Source organism: Staurois parvus, unplaced genomic scaffold, assembly GCF_062004578.1.
Source record: "Staurois parvus isolate SC_StPar_1 unplaced genomic scaffold, SC_StPar_1.0 ptg001045l, whole genome shotgun sequence".
NCBI classification, from domain to species: domain Eukaryota; kingdom Metazoa; phylum Chordata; class Amphibia; order Anura; family Ranidae; genus Staurois; species Staurois parvus.
The window spans coordinates 7,907,973-7,935,323 of NW_028318841.1; positions in this window are offsets into that span (position 1 = coordinate 7,907,973).

Sequence of the window (27,351 nt, forward strand, 5' to 3'; positions counted from 1 at the left end):
TCTCATTTATCAAAGAGATATAGTTTAATCTATACAAATGCTTAGATGAGGCAGTGAGTTTTATTCCTAGGTATTTTATCTCTTTTTCTCTCCATATAAAGGGGAATTCTTTTTGTAGTTTTTCTTTTTCATTCTTTGATATATTAATATTCAGGATCTCTGTTTTCGTTGGATTAATTTTTAAATTTGATAGTTCACCGTACTCCTTCAGAATCTTCATTATATTTGGGAGAGTTATTCGGGGATTCCCCACATAGAACAATAAGTCGTCCGCAAAGGCCGCTACTCTATGTTCTATGGTTTCTATCTGAATTCCCTTTACCGATCCACTGTTCCTTATTATTGACAACAGAGGTTCGAGTGACAACACATATAGTAAAGGGGACAGTGGGCAGCCCTGTCTTGTACCATTAGACATTCCAATGGGTTCTGATCTCTCCCCATTTACCGTGATGATTGCAGTAGGCTCTCTATATAATTTACTTATCCACTCTCGCATTCTATCACCTATCCCCAGCACTTTTAAGTTGTCCATCATAAAGCCCCAGTCCACTCTATCAAATGCCTTCTCTGCATCAATTGACAAGAGCACCACCGGGGCTTTCCCTTTTCTACTTTTCTGAATAAGCATCAAAGTTCTCAGCCTGTTATCTCTACCTTCTCTCCCTGGTACAAAGCCCACCTGGTCTCCATGGATCCATTCAGGCATTAGATCTTTCAACCTGTTTGCTAACACCTTTGCATACAGTTTAGTATCTGTGTTCAATAATGAGATAGGTCTATAGCTGGAGCACTGAGATGGATCTTTTCCCTCCTTGTGAATAAGTACTACATGGGCCTGTAGGGATTCTCTCCTCACTTCCATCCCACCTCCCAGAGTATTCATATATTTCTCCAACTTGGGTAACAGTACTTCACTAAATTTCTTATAGTACTTAACTGTATAGCCATCCGGGCCTGGGCTTTCCCCCCCCCCCCTGTGCGTCTTAATGCTGTTTTAATTTCTTCCTGGGAAATTTTTGCGTCTAAAGAGTTCAACTGTGCTTCACTTAGTTTTGGTAATCCCGCATTTTTTAAGTATATCATTTTTTTTTCATTACTTCCCTCTTGAGCTTCTTTTAGAGGACCTTGGGGACTAATATTATATAACTTTTTGTAATACTCCGTAAACACTTTAATAATCTCTTTAGTTGAGTGGACCAACTCCCCCTTTGAACTTTTTATCTTTTCTATATAGTTCCTATTTTTCTTTTTGTTCAAAGCTCTCATTAGATATCTTCCTGGTCTGTCTCCCCATCTATATCTCTCGTTCAAAACTCTGTTGTATACTCTTCTCTTCTCCTCATCCATCAACCTCTCTAGCTCATCTTTTTTGTCCAATAACTTCTGTCTTGTGTCTTTTGTTATTTTCTTCTTATGGATCTGCTCCAAGTCCAATATTTCTTTTAAAAGCCCACTGACCCTCTCTCTTCTTTCCTTTTTCTTCCTTGCTCCTGCCGCAATCAAGATTCCTCTTATGAATACCTTGTGGCTTTCCCAGACTGTAGCAATCGATACTTCCTCTGTTTCGTTCTCCTTAAAGTATACCTTAATCTCTTTCTCGATTTTCTGAGCTAAATCCTCATCCAGAAGAAGAGCCTCATTTAACCTCCACCCTAATCCTCCAGTCCACCTTCTTCCCCATCCCATTTTCATTACGACCGGGGCGTGATCCGAGAACGTCCTTGTCTCTATGTCAATTTTAACCAGATGATCTATAAGTTGATGGTCTATTAAGATGTAATCTAAACTCGAGTATATCTCATGTGCATTAGAGAAGAAGGTATAGTCTCTGTCTTTCATATGCATTATTCTCCAGATGTCCACTAGTTGATATTCATGCATCACTTTTTTCAAAGCTCTCAGAGACCTACTCCCCTCTCTTTGCAAGGAAAAGGTATTATCCTTTTGTGGGTCCATACAGAAATTTAGGTCTCCTGCTACTATCAAGCACCCTTTTTTAAATTCCATTAATTTTTTCAACAGACCCTTCATATATATCTCCGGGTTTTTATTAGGGCAGTATATATTGGCTAAAGTACACTCAATCCCCTGAAGTCTACCTTTTAGGAATAAAAACCTCCCCTCCGGGTCGGTTCTTCTATCCTCCAGCTCAAATCTCATATTCTTTGCCAAACCTATTGCAACCCCTTTTGCTCTTTTAATTGGAGAATCTGCATAATACCATGTTGGGTAGTGTTTGGATTTCAATTTCACGTTTGCCTCTATCTCAAAGTGCGTCTCCTGTAAAAATACCACTGACATAGCCCTATGATGTAACTCATTAAAGAACCTAAATCTCTTCCCTGGACAACTCAGCCCGTTCACATTATAGGTTATAAACTGTATTTCTTCCATCTTTCCCAATTAACTCCATCTCTCTTCCAAATTGCCTCTTCCTCTTTATCCCTTCTCTCATGCAGAGTGTTGACCCAATACCTCCTCCCCTCCCTCCCTCCCACCCATCTCCCGTCCCCTCCCTCCCATTCTCCCAGATTTATCATAGGCACAGAAAAAAAACAAAAAAAAAAACAAGGGCGATAGGGTGGGGATAGAAAAAGATAAAGGAGAGAAAAAAAAAAAAACTATTTCTCTTCCTCCATCCCTCTCCCCCTCTCCCCTCCCCTCCATCTCCCCCCCCCCCCACATTATGCCAGTCCTCTTTTCTCTTCATTCTATTTTCCCATTGTTCTTCTTCCCAGCCAGGAATTTCCATTCTTTGGATTTTTAAACTGTCACAGAAATTTTTCAAATCTTCTGGAAACCTGAGGTATGCTGTAGTCCCATTTTTCCATCCTATTAGGCATTCGGGAGTCCCCCATATATATTGCACATTTTGTTCTTTCAACCTTTCCAATAGGGGTCTCAAAGTTCTCCTCCACAAAGTCTCTGGAGCCAGATCCGCATATATCTGTATGTCTCCTCCTTCATACTTAATTACTGATTTTCCCTTGGACTTCTTCCTGATTTTTTCTTTATCCCGAAGTTCATAGAATTTAGCTATTATATCTCTCGGCCTTTCTTTCCCCAGATTTCTCAAAATTTTTCCTTTTCTAAAGGTTCCTTCTATTTTAGTCCCTTCCATTTCAGAGCTGTCTGTTATAGTGTTAAATATTTTACAAACCACCTCTTGCAGACTTTCTCCCTTTGAGTTTTCTGGGACCCCACGTATCAAGATGTTTTTCTTCCTGTCTTTATTTTCTTGTATCTCAACCTTATATAGCAGTTTTTCTTGGGCTTTCCCTATATTAGTTAGTTCTTTTTCAAGTTCAGAGATAGCCTGGGTCTGACTTTTAACTTTCTCCTCCGTTTCCTCAACTCTCTCCAACAGGTGTCCCAGATCACTGCGAATATTTACCATTTCTTGTTTTATTGTTTTCTCCAGTTCTTTAAACATTTCTGCCATTTCTTTTTTATTAGGTATTTGTAGATCTTTTTCCATCTCTATATTGCCTGGTATTTGCTGATTACTAGTATCAAGGCCTAATGATACTCTAGGACTTCTTTCCATACTAAGAACTGCTTCTCCTTTTTCAGTCCTGCTCTGGGGTCTTTCTGGGGTTACGTTTCCTTGGGATGTGTATTTTTTAATTGTACCAGTCTGGGACCCTTTAAGCCCACTTCCTTTTACGTTTTTATTTTTAATTTTTCTCTATGACACTTATCCTTCTTATAGTCCTTTATAAATTCGTGGGTAGGGAGGGGAAATAGTTCTTTAAACTTTCAAGTCTCTGCCCTGTCCCCCTGCTGGTTTTCCTTTTTCTCCTTTTATCCTTTTCTTCCTTCCCTCCTCTCCCCCTCCTTCCCCTTAAGCCTCTCTTCTTCTCTCTGCGAGCCTCTTCCACCTTTTGTACATTCTCCAGGGGTCCCCCCTTTCACTTACACTCTATTTCTTGGGGGTCAGCACAATAGTTCCTCAGATGCAAGTCACAGTTCATTCATAATCACTCACCCTCCTCCTATGTCCTCTTCCAGTGAGTGCCTTCTCGCTCAGTTCCTCTGAGGGTCCATTCATGGGGGGGAACTCCCCAGGGTCTCTTCAGACTCCTTGTCCAGGTCTCAGTAGTTCTCCTTGCAATTTCTTTTAGGCTCAAGGGGTACTAGGGGGATAGGGGGAGAATGTGTCGGCCACCGGCAAACAGGTTGGCGTTGCTCTCTCACTGCAAAACGCCGGCCGGTTTCCCGATCTCCCAGTGGTGCTTTGCGGCCGGTCACGTGATCGCACCGGCCCCCTTCGTCTCCCAGCATCCAGGGACTCTCTCTCTGCCAGTCTCCAGCCGCTCCTCTCTCCCCCCTCGCCCGCATCAACCCCTCCTCCACCGGGAGCCACCAGGCTGGGTAAGTCCCACACCGCAGGGCTCTAACATGCCTCAGGGGCTAGGCTTGGAGGCCTGGGGAGGTCAGACAGCGGAGCTCCGTCCACGAGCTCCTACATTGAGCTCTCCCCTGCCGCCATGTTCAGGCCCCGCCTATACAAAATGTTTAAGACTATCAACATTTTAACCAAGTTTATACACCCAATCCAGGAGACCCTACCCCTTGAGAGTCTTCTCAGCTCATCCTTTATTTTATTTATTAATGGAATATAATTTACCTTATATATATTCTTTATAGAAGGGGTTAGATTTACTCCGAAGTAGCCCAATTCCTTCTCCCGCCATGTGAATGGAAAATCATTTTGTAGGGCCTGCCTCTCTTTCTTAGAAACATTAATATTCAAGATCTCTGACTTTGAGGGATTTATCTTTAGATTTGAAAGCTCTCCATATAGTTTTAATAATCTCATTAAATTAGGTAACATTAATCCACAGTTCATAATATAAAACAGCATATCATCTGCATATGCTGTTACCTTGTGATCTATCTCTTCTATCGTAATTCCTCTGATATATACACTCTCTTACCATCGCCAACAGAGGCTCCAGGGATATAACAAATAACAACGGAGATAATGGACATCCCTGTCTGGTACCATTATATATCTTGTCGGTGACTTTTCTCTCTTCACTTTTTGAAGGAGGAGCAATGTTCTCAAACCATTATCCCTCCCTTCCCTACCTGGGACAAATCCAACTTGATCTAAATGTATCCATTCCAGCATCAACCCTTTTAACCTAGTAGCTAGCACTTTTACAAACAATTTTGTATCTGTACTTAATAAAGATATAGGTCTAAAACTAGCGCATTGTGAACTATCCTTTCCTTCTTTCAAGATAATTGTTATATATGACGGTGCTATATAAGTACCTGAAATAATAAATAAATAAATATATGCTTGGAGTGATTCCTCTCTTATTCCCATTCCTTCTCCTAAAGCATTCATATATGTACAGGGTTTTGAGACCTTTAATCTTTAAATTTCTTATAATACCCCACCATATACCCATACCCATCGGGTCCTGGGCTCTTCCCCTCCTAGGGGGGAGGAGCCTGAATGCCTGAGCTGGACCTCTATAGACCTGGCCCCTGAAAGCTCACATGTCCCAGCTGATAGTCCCAGCAGGACATGTGCGAGGAGTCAGCAGTATTCTGCGGGAGACACGCGGTGGCTGATGATGGAGTAGAGCTCCAGGAGAGGGGTGGTGCTGTAGTGAGCTGGTGCTGGGATCCCTGAGCTCTTGGAGGGATACATGCCTGCCAACAGAGGTGCTCCCTGGTGTGTGGGGAAGTGCTGTGAGAGGCGGAAGGTGGAGATGCTGGAGATCCTGAGACCCGTAGAAAGCTGAAAACAGAGGAGACCCTGAGCTCCCACCCAGACCCCCCTCAAGAGACCTGTGTGGGACAGAGAAGTATACAGTGTTGGAATGTCCCAGAACCCCAGGCTCGGTGGGTGATGGTGAGTTGCCATGGGGAACGGTTGGAGACTTAAGTTGCTATTGTCACTAGTGAATGTATACTAGAACGGTGGGGTGGGCAGGCAGAAGTTCAAAAAGCAGGGCAATCTCAGTGCCAAGTGCAGATGTTAATAACATATGTGGGGGTGTGGTCTGGCATGCAAAGAAGATGGTGGCTTAATATCTGAGCTCCACATCCGCTGGAGAGTTTTTGCAGCTTTTTCTGGGCTTTGACCGCACGACGGGCAAGGTAGGCAGATCCCTCTCTTTCACGAACACCCACACTCCCAATTGGGGGAAAATCTCCCTCAGATCTTTTGTACCCAGCCCACGGACACATAGGGGCCTACTCCTCCTTCCACAAGAGTGGATGCCGATGCGGCCTCGGACTTGCCTGGCGGCTCAGTGCCACGCTCTAGCAAGGGAGACACAGAGGCAATGTTGACCATAATCAAACAAGTGCCCAAAATGTCAGACGTGCAATCAATAGCAGCAGACATTAAAAATGCATTGACAGAGGCTGTGACGGACCTCACAGAGAAACTCAGTTGTGTTTTGGATAGGGTGATGGAGGTGGAACAGGCGGCGGGGAATCATGATGCTGACATAAGAGAATTGTAGCACCATGCAAGTTAATATAATGTGCACTTTATTGAGATGAATAGGAAACTGGAGGATCTCGATAATACAGGTCAGAGAAATAACCTGAGAGTTAGCGAAATCCCCAAATCGGTAGACTATGATCAGTTACCTCCAGCTTTACAATCTTTATTCAACACCCTGCTTGAAAAACCTCAAGTCTCACCGATCATTCTGGATCGAGTCCATAAAGCCCTTCATCCGAATGGTAGGGAGGGAGATCCACCTCGTGATATTATATGTTGCTTTGCGGATTACCGGCTGAAGGAAGAAATTTCTCAGAAAGCAAGAGAACAAGAGGCATATACTTTCAACGGGGCGGACGTGAAAATATTTCAGGACCACTCGCCGATTACTATGCAACACAGGCGGGCACTTAGGCCTCTGCTTCAGATCCTACAGGAGCGCCATATTCCATACAAGTGGCGTTTTCCATTTGGCCTTACAGCCACGCTTCAGAGGAGATCGTATAGCATCTACATCCTGGATGACCTTCCCCAATTCTTTAAGTGGCTGCGTATCCGCCAGTGCTCCTTCCGGAATGGTACCAAGCATTCCAGATTCTTGACCTGTGGAAAGAATCCCTACAGACATCCAATCTGCGAACCCCTCATCGCAAAGGAACCCTGACTCCTTACCGTCTAAATCGTCTGAACAATATTTCTGAGTCGTACCAGGTTTAGTATGGATATCTCTGTCTTGCTGTTACAGTAATCGTCCACCTAAGGGAGGACCGTTCACAAGCTCGCTAACATTTAGCAATAGTTCGCCCATCAATGCATCCTAAGTGCACCAAGATGATTCCAACACCTACAGTTCTTGATCTCTGTGGGTACTTACAGGCCCAAAGCGGATATTTGGAGGACTTCCAGGGCCCATCACATGGCGGTCTTCAATCCAGGGTGTGGGAGGAGTGGACGGAGGGAGGGGTGTTATATATTGGAAACTATAATGAGTTGGACATCCACTTCATTTTATTACGTATGATTGTATTTTGTATATGGACAGCCTTGTTTGTTTAACTTTCTCTGAACTATTGTGAGGAGAAGAGAGCGCAGTTTCTCCCCCTTTTTTCACCAACCCCTTCTTTCCCCCTTTTTTATCCCCCCCCCCCCATTCCCCCCTTTCCAATTTTCCCCTCTCCCCCGTCCCCCCCTCAATCCCCCTTTTTTTCTTCCCCCCCTCCCCTTCCTCATCCCATCCCATCCCTCCCAAAAACTCCCTCTGCCATCCCCCTCTCCACCCCTCCCCCCCATGCCCATGTCCCCTCCCCCCTCTCATAACGGTCAATTTCTGTAGTGAACGTTGTGGCTTTGGGATCCTCGGGTGTCAGGCAAGGGTATGGTTGTTGCCCTGTTGTGGGTTCATGTGCCATTCCTTGTTTTACCCGGTAAATGCCTGTAGCTGGTTTAATTGACCCCTAAGGATCTCTGAGGGTACATTGTTTATTTCACACTTCGAAGGTTACCTGTTCTAGAGATTGGGTCATCAGTAATCTTGATGTACAGGGCCTGTGTGTCAGGTCACGAGAAGAGCATCAGGCTCTTTGGTTGGATATTATACTTTATTAACTATGTAATATTCCATGTTCTAGTCTATGTTTGCATTCATGTTATAACTGCTGGATGATAACTTTGGGAGAGGCGAAAAGACAGGCCTCACCAGACAGTTTGTATTGTACCCTCAAGCATATAACTGCCCAGCGGTTAATTTACCTTGTGTGACTTTCAGATAGGAATGATTTAATTTGGTTGCTTTCCCCTATTACAATTTGATTCAATAACCCTGACGCTCTCCGGCAGACAGGGTTACTCTCATCTCGTGCCTCAGACTTACTTCACCCCATGCAACTGGACATTTGCCTGGCTTACCCTTATTCAGTTGTTTAAGTGAAGCCTGGGAAATTAGTCCAAATATTTTGTTATAACCAGGTTTCATCCGAATTTGGCTTCATCTAGCTTTTTCACTTACTATTCCTTCTTGTATTAGTGTTAGTGTCTCTCTATTTCTGATTTCTACTTTTGCCTTTACTCATTCTTATTCTCTCTCTCCCCCCTTCATCCTCCCCTCCTTATTTGGGGGGGGTTCTCCTCCTCCCGCCTTTCTTCGAGGAGGGGTGTGAGCGAACATTATAGCACCATTGGGAAATATGCCTACTGCACAACGTCTAAAAATATTTTCTCTCAATGTCAGGGGCTTGAACGTTCATGAAAAACGGTCTATGATTTTTTCAGAAGTCTCTAAAAAGCTCATATAGCCTTTCTCCGGGAGACACATTTTAAAAGTTCTGCGATGCCTAGACTTGCAAATTATAAGTATCCTCATATGTACCATGCTTCGGCCACTGAGTCGACATCCCTGACACCTCCCCAACGACTCAGTGGCTAGCACATAAATGTGTCATGCGGGGACATTTTATTGCCCTTTCCACAAAAATGAAGAAGGCTAGGCAGGCTTCAGTATATACAGTAGGCTTATAGCTCACATTCATTCTCTGGAAATTAAACATAAACGAACGCAGGCTGTGCAAACCTTGGAAGCCCTGTCTCAAGCCAGACAATTCCTGTTGGAGAAATTGGGTCGCCAGGTACGCAGGAAATTTACTCTCTGCTCGAAACTCTTTTATGAGCACACCAATAAAAATGGTAATTATTTGGCCAGGGCACTTCAGAAAACCAAACAGGACATGACTGTTAACTCCATTAAGGATCAGTTGGGCAAGTTTCACCCTTCTACAGAGGCAATTGCGTCTCAGTTTGTTCAATACTATGAAAAACTATACAATTTATTGTCACCAGGAGAACCTCAAAAATCTGCCTCTGAACGCTTGAACGCAATACAGACATTTCTCTGTCATTATGGCATTTCTCCTCCATCATCTACTATAGCAAAATCCGTTGACAGGATGATCTTAACTGAGGAGGTCCTTACGGCACTTAGGAACATGAAGCCAGGGAAAGTCCAGGACCAGATGGCCTGCCTACCTTATATTATAAAAATTTTCAAGATTTGCTTCTTCCCCACTTTCTTCAGGCATTCAACTCGTTGGAGGAGAACGTGCCGCCCCTCACTCAACTTTTGGAAGCTCACGTTATGGTCATACCAAAACCAGGCAGGAATCCAACACGAGTCCAAAACTACCGCCCAATTTCCCTACTAAACGTGAATGTGAAATTGTTCACAAAAGTTCTAGCTAATCAATTATTGCTTTACCTTAAATCTTGGGTGTCTTTGGATCAGGTGGGTTTCATCCCAGGCAGAGAAGGTTGTGACAATACGATTAAGACTTTGGATATACACCATTGGCTGACTTCTTCTAACTCCCCTGGTTTCTTTCTCTCAATGGACGCAGAGAAAGCATTTGATAGAGTATCTTGGGATTATATGGTGGCAGTGCTATCAAATGCAGGGTTGGGGGTCTAGAATGCAGACCTTTATTGGCTCCTTATACTCCAACCCATTGTCCTCAGTGAAAGTCAATGGGTTATTGTCCAATGCCTCTCGATTGCGAATGGAACGAGATACAGTTGCCCCTTGTTTCCCATTATCTTTTTTATGACATTAGAACCCTTTCTGACACAGGTTAGACCAGACCCAGATATAGCCATTATAGCAAATGGATCGCATGTTTAAAAGGTGGGGGATTTTGTGGACGATATTCACCTATTCCTTTCCCTTAACAACTCTTCCTGCTTTATTAAAGGCGATACGGGAATACCAATTGTCTAAATTTAAACTAAACCTCATGAAATCGCATGCTCTCAATATCACGCTTCCGAGAGAGACGGATTACTTATTTAGGGATTTGTTTGCCATCATCTCTCTCGGATTTATTCTCTCTCAATTTCTAGTCCCTGCTTTGCAAAATAAAAGATGATTTGGCCAGGTGGAATAGCCTCCATCTATCTTGGTTTGGTAGAGCGGCAGTGATTAAAATGACCATATTGCCACGTTGTCTATATCTTATGCAGGCTATTCCAATCACTCTCCCTCATACCTTTTTCCGAATGATACAGCAACTGTTTTATAGATTAATTTGGAAAGGCAGCACCCCCAGGATGAGCTTGACACAGTTACGTATGCCAACCAAAAATCTGGGAGGGTTGGGAGTGCCAGACATTGGGTCCTACCATAGAGCCTGCCTGCTCTCCAGATTGGTGGACTGGCATATACATGCCCAGATGAAGGATTGGGTTGGCCTAGAACAGGAGGTAGCAGCTGTATTGCTATTGTCGATACCTTGGCAACCTGCATCAGCTACTGCAAAGCACCTGGTGGCTCACCCACTCATTAGAGCAACACTCTTGTACTTTCATTGGGTCTGTAGAGCTTAGAGAGTGTCTTCCATACTGAGCCCGATGACTCCTCTTATAGAAAACCCAGCTTTCCTTCCGGGCCTACAACCCTCCTTTCGTAAGACAAGCCTCACCACCTCATATCAGAGCTGGAGTCTTTTTTCAGAAGGGCAAATTAAGATCACGAGTGGACTTGGCTTACAAAGACTCTCCACCACCCTTTCAGTGGTGGTCTTTTTTACAGATCAGACATTTTTTGTTTGGATTGACATACCGCTCGATATGCGGCAGACAACTCACCTTTTTTGAGACACTCTGTCTTTCCAAGGATCCTCAACGACATTTGATTTCTTTGATCTATCTTAACTTGACGAAAGATATGCCTGACATTAATATTGGACACCTCCACAAATGGGAAGGAGACTTCGACATTTCCCTATCTCCAGTGAATAAAGAACAAGCCCTCAATAAGATATATAATGGCACAGTTAATGTGTCGGTTCAGGAGCATAATTTAAAAATTTTCACATGTTGGTACCGAACCCCTCACCTTTTGCATAAGATATACTCTGCAATCCCAGATCTCTATTGGAGATGCCACGAAGCATCGGGTTCGATGCTTCATATTTGGTAGGAATGTTCTGCGTTGCAATTGTACTGGCAGAGGGTGCATGCTATAATTGTTCCGGTCACCTCCTATCAGTTGAATTTTACCCCTCTTCAAAACCTGCTCCACTGCTCACTCTCCTTAGGTCAGAAACATCACAAGTCACTTGTCATGCAAATGGTATCCGTGGCCAGGATGTGCATACCATGTTACTGGAAACAAACCATAGTGCTTTCTCTGAAAGAGTGGTTTTTGAGGATTGACAGGATGGCTGAGATGGAGGAATTGATTGCCACGGCTCATGATAGATACTCATGATGGGATGGGGGAGTGGTGGGGTGAGGGGATATGGGGGGGGGAGTAGGGAAGAGGTCCATGAGTTGAGTAGTCTATATCTCTTCCCATGTGAACAGAAAGTGAAGAGAAATTTTAAATCATCATGAGCCTGGTTAACCTAATAACATACAATGTGAAACGTTTAAATACTCCTACTAAAAGGCATAAGATACTTAGGCAAATTCATCAGCTTTCCACTGATGTAGTGTTTCTACAAGATACACATCTATCATATGATACTAATGTTAAATTATACTCGAGGTACTATCCAACTTGGTATTACACGGACTCACCATTAAAGAGGGCTAAAGGTGTAGCTATCAGGTTCTCAAAAAATGTGGGTTTTGATTTGGAGAAGATAGTGGATCCAGAGGGCCAATTTCTAAGAGGGCCAGTCTAAGAGGGAAAATTCGGGGACAAAATTATACACTGGCTAATATTTACTGTCCGAATCAAAATACAGAAGTATTTTTGTGCAGAGTGTTGGGAAAAGTCATGGATTTCAAGAGGGGTAGTCTTATCTTGGCAGGAGATTTTAATTTTTGTTTGGATCCATGGATGGATGCGTTTTCAAATGCGCAGAAAGGAGGAGGTAAAAAATGTAGATACATGGAGGGTGAAACATCTCAGAGAAAGAGATTATACCTTATTCTCCATGATGCATAGGTTGTATTCAAGGTTGGACTATACAATGATCGAGCATAGACAATTGGCCCTATTGGTTAAATCTAATATAGAGATTATGTCTATCTCAGATCATGCTCTTGTCATGGCAAGACTAAAGGCGGGAAGAGATTGGAATAAAAGGGCTATGTGGAGATGAAATTAGATGCTTATACAGGACCCTGAGGTGGAAAGAGGTTGAGGGAGGAAATAGAGAATTTTTTTCTGTTAAAACCAAAGACGTTTCAGTAGCCACTATTTGGGAGGCACATTTTGATAGCTACAGGGGCCAAAAAAAGAAAGAACGGGAGAGAAAATAAAAGAGGAGATGGAGGAGTTATATGGTTTAGAGCAGGCACATAAAACAAAACAGGATAGGGAGATACATTCAAAGATTACACTTAAAAGAGAAGAGCTAAAAGACCTATTGGAACAGGGAACAAGGATGATATTTAACAGGGTTTCAAAGAAAAGATACCGGTGGGGGAATAAGCCAGGAAAATACCTGGTGAAAGACTCAACAAAAAGAAATAAAAGAATTATATTGAAAAGATTAAAGATGAAAAAGGAGAACTGGTTTATTCTACCACTGACATTGCTAATGTGTTCCAAAAATATTATAGCAGACTGTATTATGTGGGCTCTAAGAATCAGGAAGGAAGGTACAGAGGACGTAAAGAGAAAAAAAATGCAGGACTATTTAGAAGCTGCAGACCTGCCAAAAATATCAGAAGAAAAATTAGCATCTCTAGAACAACCGATATCCCAAGACGAAATTAATTTGGCCCTGAAGAATACAATAGGAGACAGCTGGGTTTCTTCTATTCACATTTTAGCAGCCTCCTTCTATTGAAATGATATATACACATACTGGTACTGGCATCCTCAGGAATCTTGCTGATGATTTGCAGAGTCTGTATAGGGAGGCTACAACCCCACTGGAACAGGAATGGGAATGTATTATGCCATAGGGTACACAAAACAATCTGAACTACCATGACTGAAAGTCATACTGCAGACAGTCCCCACCTCTCCACATCATGACTCCCACTCCACTCCACCAACTCTATAACTAAGCTCCTAATAAAGTGAAATACATAAGAGAGGAGCAGGTGGGTTACCTCTGAACTGGATAGCAATAAAAACCAATTTTGTATTCACTTTTGTCTCTGGTACTATAATTGAGAGCCAGCCATGTATACATGATAACAAAAAATAAGACAAAAGCACAGTTGGTTAAGTAATCAGAATCAAATGCAGGGGAATCCAAAGCTGACTGTCAAAGCCAAGACAAGGATAAAACACAAAGTAAAGGATCGTAGCAAGGTCAGGACAGGTAGATTTGAAGTGAAGGCAGAAAAAAACTAGGTGAGCTACAAAGGTAAGAAGAACAATAGAGTTCCAAAAACAATAAATAGAACAAGTTGCCTGTAAAATCAAGAACAGTCAGGATGCATGCTTTTCCTGCTGACACCTAAAAGTGTTCAGCACTCTTCTTTGAGTAGGGACATAAAGAAAATGCTGGTGGACCCTGAAGGGGAAATGAGCATGGAGTCAGAGCCACTGGAATTATTAATAAAAAGTGTTTGAGACAAGTTTTGTCTGAACTAGGTCCTTGACCCATGGAAACCAGTCAGGTTATATTTTTCCTTTTTCCACACAATTTAGAAGATGAAAGGCTGACTGACTGCACTCCAGTTCAGACAAAGTTTTCTCAGACAATTTTTTTTAATTAGCTTGTATCCATAGTTTGAAATTTTGATAAGCTACCTTGTTTTAAGACCAATTGTTAAAATATTGACTTGATACTGCTCAGAACTATCCAGCTATATGGATACCATGGGGATGATATGCTAAAACTGGAGAGTGCAAAATCTGCTGCAGCTGTGCATCATAGCCAATTAGCTTTTCACTTCAGCATGTTCAATTAAGCTTTGACACACAAACCTGGAAGCTGATTGGTTTCTAGGCAGAGCTGCATCAGATTTTAGCAAAATCAACCCTCATGACTAGTGTGCTGGTATTTATATTAGGAATTATTTTTAATGTTTAGAAAATTGTGAAAAACAAAGCTAATAATTCTCGTCTAGCCATGAACAGATGTGAACCTAGTGGTCTTATCACTCAGGTGCTTTGGGCAAACAGTTGGTGGAACAGATTTTCAATTATTCACCCATCTTTATAATTGATTTTTTTATTACTGAATACTTCATCATTTGTGGACTTGTTGTACTGTTGCATTATAACATTTCTTGAAAGTATTATATAACGTTAGAAACAATATATGGAAAAGCTCTTGAGCTAGCATCTTTTCATTTCGCATTTACAGCCTAATATTTCACAATGCTAAATGAGTAGAAAAGAATTAGACAGTAACATAAGAGACAGATGTCTTTCAGGGTGACTTCATTGGTTTCTGTAGATAAATGGAAGTGTTCAGTCTGGATGGATGGCTGCAGGTTTTCAGGCGGAAAATAGTTTAATAGGGAATGAAATATCAAATTCAAGAAATTACTTTAGAAATATTATGTAATTATGTTTGGGAGTCTTTTCCTCTACATAATAAAATATACATTTCATCGTAGCAGTGTGCTTTCATTACAGGGAGAAAAGAAGAACTGCCATATTTTATGTAAAACGGTTGAGACTGTTCATCATTTTGAAAACATTAAGTTCTCCACAAACTTCATATATGCAAAGAAAGTAAAGTAGATATATACCCTAACTGATTGACAGTTGTATCTCAGCGCTACTAATTTCTGGCAGCTTCTTTGAAGCCACTTTACGTGTACATGCATGTATTCCAGCAATGACTGCACTACATTTCTCATTGTGGGTTTACAAATAGCCAAAGCATCCCAACAGAGAGGAAAAGAGATATCATAGAGCACATAACCAAACACAAAAGAATCATGAAGAATCATTACTACACTCTGTGTTGACTCTCAGGAGCTTCCCCCCAAATCCGCCAATCTACCTGTTTCCACTTTTTTTTGGCAATACCTTGAAAGTAACAGTGGGTTTGCTATGTGTTTGCATTGACACCTTGACATTATTGTTCAGTGGGGTCTATATTATCATAAAAATTAGATAATCATTAACAAATTCAGCTGATTATACTACATTCATAAGGCAGTAACACAAAGATGGCTCAATGCATTTTGTTTTGCTGGCACTGTTCTAGAAATTTAAATGGGGAGCTAAATCCCCAACTCTGAATTCCATGTTATAATAAAAGAAGACATATAATTATAGGAAATGCCTAGTCAGAACATTAAATGTGATTTAGAGACAATAAATTAAGAACACGGACTGTACCACCCTTATAGTGGTTGTAAAGGCAAAAGGTTTTCTCCTCACTGCATAAAGGTTAAAAACTTTGCAATGTCTCCACTCCCTAAACACTTACCTGACATCACTCTCGATTCAGAACTGTCCGTGACAGCAGCCTTGCTCTTCTCTCTTCCTACATTCATGGGCTTTACTGAGAGCAGTGGAAGCTATTGGCTTCTGCTTCTGTCAGTCAAATCCTTTAGGGAGGGAGCAGCGGAGGGGTGGGTCTGACCCATGCTCTGCCCCTTCTGTTCTGCACTTGCAGAAGAGGAGGAGCAGAGAGTGTCAGTAAGGGGCCTGAGAAGAGAAGGTTTGGGACCATTCTGTTCTATACCATTCCACAGAACAGGTAAATATAACATGTTTATTATTTTAATTAACTAAAAATGCTGAAGCTTTACATTCACCTAAAACACATTTAAACATACAGATTGTAGTGGTAGCCCAAAAAGTGGGTTTGATCAACAAAGTGGGTGTCGTTTTTCATTGTATGGATTGTAATGTATCCCTTTGCTGAGCTCTGCTTTAGACAGAAAAGGGGTACAGCAAAGAGATTGTGGGAGATAAATAAGCCACATTGTTCATGTCAGCAATTACAACCCAGCATTGGTGTCAGTGAAAGCATTAATAGCACCCAGCATGTGTCAGGGCCGGCAATAGCTTGCAGCAAGTATCAGGGCCAGAAGCAACAACCTTCAGCAATAACCCCCGAAAGTGTCAGGACTTTCAATGATAATCCCCAAAAAGTTTCACTACCATCAATGATAAACCTCAGCAACGCTGTCGCCCACAAAAGTGATACTATAAACAATGTACTCCAACAACAACCCCAGTGAGAGCCTTGGTGGTAGAGGCTTGGAAAGCAGGATACCGATCTGTGAGTGAGGCTTGGAGCACAGGATCCTGTAACAGGCTTTGCCTCTGCTGTGTTTGGGCATGTAAAGTATGTGACATCATCATAAACACTCGTAGGCAAGATGGAGATCCTTGTCAAAAGAAAAAGCTGAGTAATGCAAACTTAAGATGATTGCCATGAAGGTGCAATTCGACCTGGAGAATCAGGTGCACGTTATCTCAGGCAGGGACCATTTGGAGACACAAGAGCATTTTGACTATTTTCTTTATAACAAGGAGTCCATTTGTTTTGGTAAACATGTTTATTTGGCACATGGTGGTAGATCACAGCAGTGTCATAATCTAAGAAGAGCTGTAAGATGAACTGTAGATGAAAATTTCACTGATCATTTTGGGGCTGTCACTGTTTGCTGCACCTACTTCTTTGGATTTACATTATATTTTTTTTCTCATTTTCAATTACTGCTTTATGAGCACTGCACTTTTGATTATGTTTATTGAGCAATTTGTATTGATTGATGTGTCAGTTACTGTATGTATTTCATGGAGCGCAATTTCTGTTTTAGATTAGTAAATTTCAGGGCCTGTAATATCCCTCAGCAAGTGCCATATAATAAACAATAAAACCATAAACTCAAACAATTGCATTTAGTAGTTTTACTAACATGGAGCAACAGTTCCAGCAAATCTGCTACTTTCCCTTGCTGCTGTTGGAACTACAATAATAATTTATCTGCCGGGCTGGGAAACACTCCACCCAACAGAGCAAGACAGCACAACTGCAAGCACAGTGCTGGAACACATAGGGGTTTATTTATTAAAGCTGAAGAGTGCAATATTAGGTGTACTTCTGCATAGAAACCAATCAGCTTCCAGGTTTTATTGCCAAAGCTTAACACGTTCCCGCTCGGCCTATAGCAGATCGATGGCCGAGTGGTCCTTTCCTCCCTGTGACTGGGCGTTATATGACGTCCTGCGCATTGCTCTGTGCATGTGCGCCCATTACTGTCAGGCTATGTCCCTCAGACACAGCACTTCCCCGTTGAAGGTAAAGAGCCAATGAAATATAAACACACAGAGATCCCTCGCTGTTCCTATCTTCTCCTCCTCACACACTGACCTTGTGTAAGGAGTAGAACCTAGGAACAGTGAGTTTTTAGTCCCTGTCAGTGCCACCAGTGGATCTGTCAGATCAGCCCATCAGTGGATCTGTCAATGGACCCATCAGTGGATCTGTCAGTGGAGCCATTGGTGGACCCATCAGTGGATCTATCAGTGCCGCCATCAGTGGATCTGCCAGTGCCATCATCAGTGCATCTGTCAGTGCCACCATCAGTGCATCTGTCAGTGCCACCATCAGTGCATCTGTCAGTGCCACCATCAGTGCATCTGTCAGTACAGCCCATCAGAGGATCTGTCAGTACAGCCCATCAGAGGATCTGTCAGTACAGCCCATCAGAGGATCTGTCAGTACAGCCCATCAGTGGATCTGTCAGTGCCACCATCAGTGCATCTGTCAGTGCCTCTGACCATGCATCTATCAGTGCAGTCCATCAGTGCAGCCCAACAGTGGACCTGTCAGTACAGCCCATCAGTAGAATTGTCAGTGTACCTGTCAGTGCATCCACCAGTGTACCTGTCAGTGCATTCATCAGTTCAGCCCTTTGTTGTACCTGTCACCAAAGCCATCAGTGCAGCCTAATCAGTGTACTCATTACAGAGTTGACACAACTGTCGCCCATCAGCAGTGTACCCATCACAGCAACCCATCAGCAGTTTACCCCTCATACAGCCACCATCACCAGAGCCGCAATGTCCAAAAAATATTTTACTAGTGAGGAGGCACTCAAAATCCTCAGCATGTCGGATGAAAGCAGCAGGGAGCTCTCACCATCCGATTCCAATTCGGAATACGAGCCAGTAGAAAGTAGTGGGTCAGTGACCAAACCGGAGGAGGAAGCAGTTCCTTCTAAAAGGATATGGTGCTCTGAAGAGCATGCAACCACAAGCAGCGCCATACGCCCCACTGGTCAATCAACAGACACCAGTAGCTCTAGACCCCAGGATGAAAGGCCCAGTATCAGCACTGGAGCATCTCACCAGACCCAAAGAATTAGGGTCCAAAGATATCTTCCTGACACCCTTGCAGGATTAGCTTCAATCCCCCCTTTCACCACACAGCCAGGTGTGCAGACCAATACTGAAACTTTTCTGAAATTGTTTTTTTTTCTTTACTTCAGTACATTGTGGACCAGACAAACTTTTTTGCTCAGCAATATATTGATAACAATCCCAGTACATCCTATGCCTGTCCTTCTCCACTGTGAGATGTTTCCATAGAAGATTTAAAATTGTTTTTAGGCCTTCCGTTTAACATGGGACTTGCAAAAAAACCTGAATTGCATGCCTACTGGTCCACCAACTCCATCCATCATATGCCCGTCTATTCTGTTGTAATGTCCAGGTCACGCTATGATCTGATCATGTGATTCCTGAATTTCAATGATAACTCACAGTGCCCTCCCCAAGATCATCCAAACTATGACAAAGTGTACAAAATCTGCCCCTAATAAATTATTTTGCTAAGAGATTTGTGGCATTGTATGTCCCTGAGCAACAAATTTGTGTGGATGAATCCCTTGTCCAATTCACTGGCTGGCTGGGATCCAAGCAATACATTCCCAGTAATAGGGCCAGGTATGGATTGAACCTGAACAAGCTCTGTGAAAGAGCTACAGGATATGTGCATACCTTCCATGTGCACGAAGGCAAAGACTACCAGCTCCACCCCCGAGTGTCATATCTACCTTGATAACTATTAAACTAATATGCCCCTTTGCTGTCATCTGTACTGTGAGAAAACCTTAGCCTGATGGTACCACCCAAAAAAAACAAAGGGCTTCCCACAAAGTTTATTAACCCCAAGGCTACAAATGGGGGAATCCGCAAGTCTGAGAAAGGAGGAAGTGTTGGCCATAAAGTGGAGGGATAAGAGATGCTTACATCCTGTCCACCATCCACAATGACACCTCCGTGGAAATTCACGAAAATGAGGTCCCATCCAAAAATCTGAATGTATCCACGATTATAGTCGGTTCATGGTGGGGTTGGATTTAAATGATCAGATGCTATAGCCCTATTTGTTAACAAGAAAGTCCTTCTTCTGGTATAAAAAAGTTTCAATCTATTTTTTCCATTTGACCATTTACAATGCGTTTGTCATCTATCAAAAGTCAACAGAAAGACCAACCACCTTCCTAAAATATATAGAAGAAATTATCACTACCCTGATCTACCAGCAAGGATCTCCCCCAGAAAACATTTGCTCTGATTGTGTGAGCAGATTTCACGAGCAACATTTTCCAGAAAACATTCCACCCACAGAATCAGGAAGAAGACGCTAAAAAAAATGTCGGGTATGCGGCAGAAGAGGAGTTAGGAGAGACACCAGTGTCCCCAATGTCTCTCCCAACCTGGCCTATGCATCAGAGACTGCTTCCGACATTATCACACGTCACTAAAATATTAGTTCCCCTTATTTTTAACAGCCAGCCTTTTCCCTGTTTCTAAAATCCGTGCTCATCATTTGCCTGCTGCCTTGATTGACCATGCCTTTGTCTTCCACGTTAACTGACCCTAGCCTGTTTACCGACGATGCCTGCCGTCTGGATTGTTTATAAACCGCTTTTGTGCCTTCCACCTGAACTGACCCTAGCCTGTTTACCGACAATGCTTTTGCCTGCCATCTGGACTGTTTCTAAACCACGTTTATTCCTCCTACCAGCACTGACCCCAGCCTGTTAATTGACCATGTTTTTTGCCTGCCATTTGAACTGATCTTTTTCCCTGCAACTGTAGTAGTGGGATGCAAGATAACAGGGGTCTCACATATGTGAGGGGCTTCAGAGAAGAGAAAAACAGTTTTTGGCTTTTACAGGGTTTTGTAATTCCTGAATCAGGGTCTCTTAGTCCAAAGGCTTCAAAGAGATTGGATGGGACAAAGCCTCTACCCCTGTGGCCAGGTCTTACCTTACCGAGGCCCTAAGCCTGATGTTCCTTCCTGCTGCCTGGACCAGTACTGTGCTGACCATATCTCTGCTGCTGCCTGTAATGACCCAGGACTTTTTATGGGCCATGTTCCTGCCTGCTACCTGAACCAGTACTTTGGCTGTGCTGACCATATCGCTGCCTGCTGCCTGTAATGACCTAGAACATTTTTTGGACTATGCTCCTGCCTGCTGCCTAAACTATGCATTTGACTGTTGCTGACCACATCTCTGCCTGCTTCCTGGACCACTGCTCTCTTCTGCAGACAACTTCTCTACTATAACCACAGGTAATCTTCTATTTACCCTTTGTTTAGCTAGACTGTGAAAATGTCTCATGCATGTGGTATCACCATACTCAGGAAGAGTAGCAGAATATATTTTGGAGTGTAATTCTTGCTATGTCCATGCGGTGTTTTTAGAAATATCTTATATATTGACAACTTTGTGTAAAAAAACAAATGTTTTCATTTCCTTTCCACATTTTTCAAAAACTTGAAAAAAATGGCACGTTCAAAAGACTCATTGTGCCTCATAGAATATATATGTTGGAGTGTTTGCTTTCCAAAATGGGGTCATTTTGTGGGTAATTCCATTGTCCTGGTGATACAGGGCCTTCAAAAATTTGATAGGTAGTCAGGAAATTAAAAGTGTAATTTATGCCCCTAGAACGCCTGATGGTGCTACTTGTCCTGTGTTTGGCACATACAGAGGCCCAACATCCAAGTAGCAAAATGTATTGTAGCAGGGTGTAAATGTCAAGGTTTTCCCTGAGGTTATGTTACTCCATGTGCTGGCGTCCATCTTGGATTCTGCTGTGCATGGTGGGAATCCTTTTATGCCTTCAGGTCTCTGTGGTCCTTCCCCCAGAGGGGTGTGGCTGATGACATATAAGCCTGTGGCCCGCACATGCTCTTTGAACTTGTGTCTTGTGTCTTTGTGTCGCTATTACTCTGTTCTGACTCTCGTGACTCTCCTGGTATCTGATTCGGCTTGTGACTCGACTATTCTTTGTATTCTCCTTTGATCTGACCCTCTGTTGCTGAACCCGGCTTGTGACCTGTGATTCTCGTCTGCTGTCCTGTACTGTTTTGTCCTGTTGTTGTTGACCCGGCTTGTCTGACTACTCTTTTGTCTCTTCCACCAGCTACACGCCATTGGCGGCGGCCATTACCGCAGCTGAGTTGTCTCGGGGGCCGCGACCTGGTTCCTGGCTGCGTCAAGTCCATCCCCACCATCAGGGGCCCTGGTGAAGGGCAGCCTGGGACTTAGACTCCGCGCCCTGAGGGACTTCGGTCTGTGGGTGGTGGTTGTCGTCAGCCAGTGCGTTACATTGTTAGGCCTGCCTGTCCGTTCCTCGGCCCCTGCCCTGACAGTAAATCTTGGTATGTACATGCTATATGTTAGAAATATATTATAAATTGACAACTTTGTGTAAAAAAAATTTTTTTTTAATTTCCTTTCCCCATTTTTTAAAAACTTGTGGAAAAAAATGAAACGTTCAAAAGACTCATTATGCCTTGTAGAATATACATTGGGGTGTTTCTTTCCAAAATGGAGTCATTTTGTGGGCAATTTCATTGTCTTTGTCATTGAGCCTTCAAAAATGTGATAGGTAGTTAGGAAATTAAAAGTGTAATTTATACCTCTAGAATGCCTGATGGTGCTACTTGGATGGTGGGCTTCTATATGTGTGCAGGCAGTGAAAAAGTCTCACATATGTGGTATCGCCATACTCAGGAGGAGTAGCAAAATGTGTTTTGGAGTGTAATTGCAAGTATGCATATGCCACCTGTGAGAAATAAGTTGTTCATATGACAATTGTGTGTTAAAAAAAATAAAATAAAATTTCATTTTCCCAATTGTTGGAAAAAAATGACAACTTCAAAATACTCTACTTTCCAAAAAGAGGTAATTTGGGGGTATTTGTACTTTTCATGGCATGTTAGGCCTCAAGAAAAGAGATGTGATCAATTTTCAATTATTGGTACCATAGCTTGTAGACTCAAAAGAAATAGTATACCCTGATTTGGGTTATTCATACCAAATAAATGTAGCAATAAAAATGTTGGCCTAAATTTATGAAGAAAACTTATTTACAAAAATTTATATAGAAACTAAAAAATGTGTTTGTTTTTTTTGATTTTCAGTCTTTTTTGCTTATTTCGCAAAAAATAGAAAACCCAGTGGAGATTAAGTAACACCAAAATAAAACTCTATCTCTGAAAAAAATGATAAAAGGACCTGTTAATGCGTTTCACATAATCTCGTGCTTAATCATGATTAAGCATGAGATCGTGTGAAACATGTTAACAGGTCCTGTATTCATGTTCTGGTGTTTTGTGTGTCCTATGGATTAATAAATACACACTATATTCATCTATCCTCCGGTGTGCAGCTGACCCTTCTTCCTATTGCATCGTGTGTGGTGGCGAGCCAGGGCCTGCACCTGTTGATTTGGATTGTTTGCCTGAGCGGTATACCTTTGTTCTTGGGGTACAATGTAGCATGACTGAGTAATTGTCATTTATATTCAAATAATTTTTTATTGAACAGTTTTAACATACAAAAACAAGACAAAAGAAAAAAATATATATATATAGGAACATTTGCGTAGGAATGGAAAGGTTCACATTTGAGAGGTAGACTGCATAAAGGAGAAGAGTAGGAGTGTAAACGCCCCACCATTTGGCTGGGGGAACTATAGGTTTTTGTGATATTTACATGAGAAGTATGCTCCATATCTCGTGAACCTTGCCGGAGATTGGTAAGATGTAAGTAGGGGAGGGATATAGGGTGGGGGGGGGTAGGGAAGGAGAGAAGGCACCAGTTCAGCAGGGATACAGCATATTACAGTGGTATATATTAGTAATCAGTTTATTGAGCAATTGGGATTTTTTAACCATCGTGTCCATTGGACTGTGAACTTATGGGAAGAGGAATTATGAAGGGCTATTCTCCTTTCCATTTCACATTGAAGGTTAAGGTCAGATAAAAGGCTAGCAATAGGAGGGGTGGTGATGGATCGCCAAAGTTTGGTAATATTGGTTTTTGCAGCTGTTAACATGTGTATAATAATAGTACGTGAGTTTGTGGGGAATTTATCTATGCCTATGTGTAGGAGAGCTAGGGCGGGATTCGGGGTTATTGGTGTTCCTGTAATTGAGGACATTATTTGGAAGACCTTGTTCCAATAGGATTTGAGGGACTTACATGTCCAGAGTAGGTGGAGGAGCGAACCGGTTTCCCCACAGTGTCGCCAGCAATTTTGCAAGTGTTGCGGGTAGTATAAGGACAATTTAGCAGGGGGTAGATACCATTGGTGAAGGATTTTCAAGAATGTTTCCCAATGGGAGGAACATTTCGAGGCTTTGAAAGTGATGGTGAATGCTTTTTCCCAGGCACGTGGAGTAATTGGTTGGAGAAGATTTTTTTCCCAGTCGATTAAAGATGAAGTATACATGGGAAATTGTGTTTAAGTTATGAGTGAGTAGAAAGTTGAGATTCCTTTCTTTGGGTAGATTGTCCTATGGAAGAAATGGTGTGCAGTTGCAGGGATTTCCAAATTGAGTGGTATAATTGTATTGTGAAGTAAATGGGCTATGCGCATGTAGGTGAATTGGTCAGGTCAGGAAGATGGAATTTCTTTTGAATAGTGTAGAAGGAATCCAGTTTGCCTGTGGTGTAAATATCCTGGATATGGAGTATGCCAAGGTTTTCCCACTTTGCTAGGTTTAAGTGGGGGATCCTAAAGCACAGCGATGAGATAGTAATTGTCATTAAAGTGCTAGAGCACTTAAAGCTGAAAATTGGTCTGGGCAGGAAGGGGGTAAAATTGCCCTGTATTGAAGTGGTTAATTGAACAAGCTGAGGTTAGAAGCTGATTGGCTACCATGCACAGGTGAACGAGATTGTGAGTGCACAGGTTTTAGTAAATCTGCCCCATATTAAATCTGACAATTGTCTTTTGCTAAGGCAACAAGGGATCCTGATTGTAGCTGGAGGTGCTTTAGGGGTGCTTGATGAGGTTTTGGGGGTATTATAGCAAAACCAAGAAAGTTCTTGGTGCAACCATTGCATTGACATGTCTGGGTAAATTTTGCGAACCATACAAACACCCAATGAACTCAATGAAGGATCAAAGTTTACTTATTGTTCTTACTTCTTTCTAGAGTTATTAAAAACACCTTTTTATTATGGATTGCAAATAATATTTTGAACTAGGAGCTCAGGAGGTAGAAAAAGCTCAGAGAAGTGCTTGTCAATAAGTGTAATAAACCAACCCATGCCTGTTTCTTTCATTGAAGACATTTTCTAGCAGAGGAATGAATAATTGTTTCCCCCTTATTTTCTTTTTGGAGGTGATATAGATACAGTCTGCTAAAACAGTAATAAATATTTTACAATATCATGCACAGAATAAATTAAAGCGATTCTAAGGGTTAATCTTTTGGCAGGAAAATAACAAACATGCTATATTTACCTGCTGTGTGCAGTGGTTTTGCACAAAGTAGCCTGGATCCTCCTCTTCTCGGGTCCCCTGCAGGCTCTCCGAGCCCCTTCCTCCTGTCAGGTGCCCCCACAGCAAGCAGCTTGCTATGGGGGCACCCGCTGCTCTGTGTGTCCATTCACACATGGAGCCATGGCTTGGTCCCACCCCCTCTCTCTACTCATTGGTTGACTGGCTGTGATTGGCAGCAGCAGGAGCCAATGGCTCCAGCTTGCTGTCTCAGCCATTGAGGAAGCAGATACCTGGGACAGCCGAGGCTGTTGTTCACATCGCTAGAACGCGATGATGCTCAGGTAAGTATTGAGGGGCCTGAGGGCACTGCTGAGCCTTTAAAACCACTTTAAAATGCTTGCCCATTAAATATTTAAATAAATACTCAAACACCAAATGCTGCTAAACTTTGCTAAACTGGTTTGAATAAACACATAGTGTTTTTAATGCTGTCAGGAGAAGCAGCCTTTACAATAAACCAGTGTGCATGAAGCCTAAACAAACTTCTTTTCAGAAGGGAGGTAGTTTGATATAGTGTTGCATACGAGCAAGATGAAAAGATAATTCAATATTTTTTTTCCATCAGTTTTTATTCTAAGTAAAGTTTTGCTTGAGCGATAAAACAAGTGTGGACATTTTCATTATAATGTGAGCAATTCTTAAAATTTAAGAATTGGTATGTACTGTAATTCCATTTTTTAGTTGGGACTTAGAAAGTACTGTCAAGGCTGATTGTGGCAGGATTAAAGCATTACGCTGTTTTTTTTTTCTTTTTTGTAAGACTTAACTAAAGTAATTTTAGAATAGTCAACATGAAAGAGCAGGCTGTCCTTGTTAAAATAAGGCATGCATTTCTTCTTTGATCTTTAAAAAGCCTGAAGTTTATTTTATTTCTTGTGTTTATATGCAGTATACCATATTACACAATACTTTACAGAGTATACAGAACATAAGTCCCTAACCCCAAAGGAGTTCAGCGTCCGATGTACATGCCACATGCATACACACATATAGGCTAAATTTGTGAGGACCCCAATTTATCTACCAGTTTGTTTTGAATGCTTTATTGTTGAAAATTAGTTATCAGGCTGTGTGCCTATTTCTTGGCAGACATTTAGAGACTTTATTACAAGAGACATTTTACCATAATTCATAGCATGAATAGTGCATCACACAAAGAGGCTGCTTCTGCCATGTGTCAGGACTTCTTTGTTATATTATTTAGTTATTTTTATATGCAATGTACAGAGTTTGTATACATAACATACACATCTCTGCAAAATGCATAATGCTTTATGGAAATGTTTCTAGAGATAGAGGAAGGGTTTAAAAACACCTTGGTGGAACTGATAAAATTGATATCTATGCAACATCAATTTTAATATATAAAACAAATATATAAACAAATACAAACTACAATATAAACAAATAATATAAAACAAAATGCCAAGCAAAATAGGTGAGTTGGAAGCATTGTTGCATGAAGAGAACTATGATTTAATTGGTATTGCTGAATCTTGGCTTCATTCTTTGCATGACTGGGCCATTAATATTCCTGGCTATGTTTTTTTTTTCCGGAGAGACAGAGTAAATAGGAAAGGTGGTGGTACTGTCTCTATGTGAGAAGTGATTTCAGAGAGAGTTTGAAAGAGGACCTAGTTGATGGAGAGTGTGATGAGGCTGAAGTATTATGGGTGGAACTGCACATGGGGTTCGTACTACAGGTAATCATTGGTGTTGTTATAGGCCTCCCAGTGTTAATGAGGAGGTGGAATCTCAGCTCCTTGCACAGATTGAAGGGGCTGCAAGGGCTGGGACAGTGATAGTAATGGGGGATTTTAACTATCCGTAAACTGACTGGAGTAATGGTACTGCAGGAACAGTTAAAAGGGCAAACATTTTTAAACCTACTACAGGACAATTTTATGGTACAGTTCATAGAAGCCCCTACTAGGAATGATGCTCTGCTGGACCTGGTAATCTCAAACCATGCAGATCTTATTATGAACAGGGGCGGACTGACAACTCATGGGGCGCCTGGGCAATAGGGGATCATGGGGCCCCTGTGTCCTTGCCTAAACTCAAAAAAGCCTATGAAAAAGGTACCAGGGGCATCTCATGGGGCCCCCTACTGACCCCGGGCCCTCGGACAGTGCCTGAGTTTCCAAATGGTCAGTCCGCCCCTGATTATGAATGTCCAGAT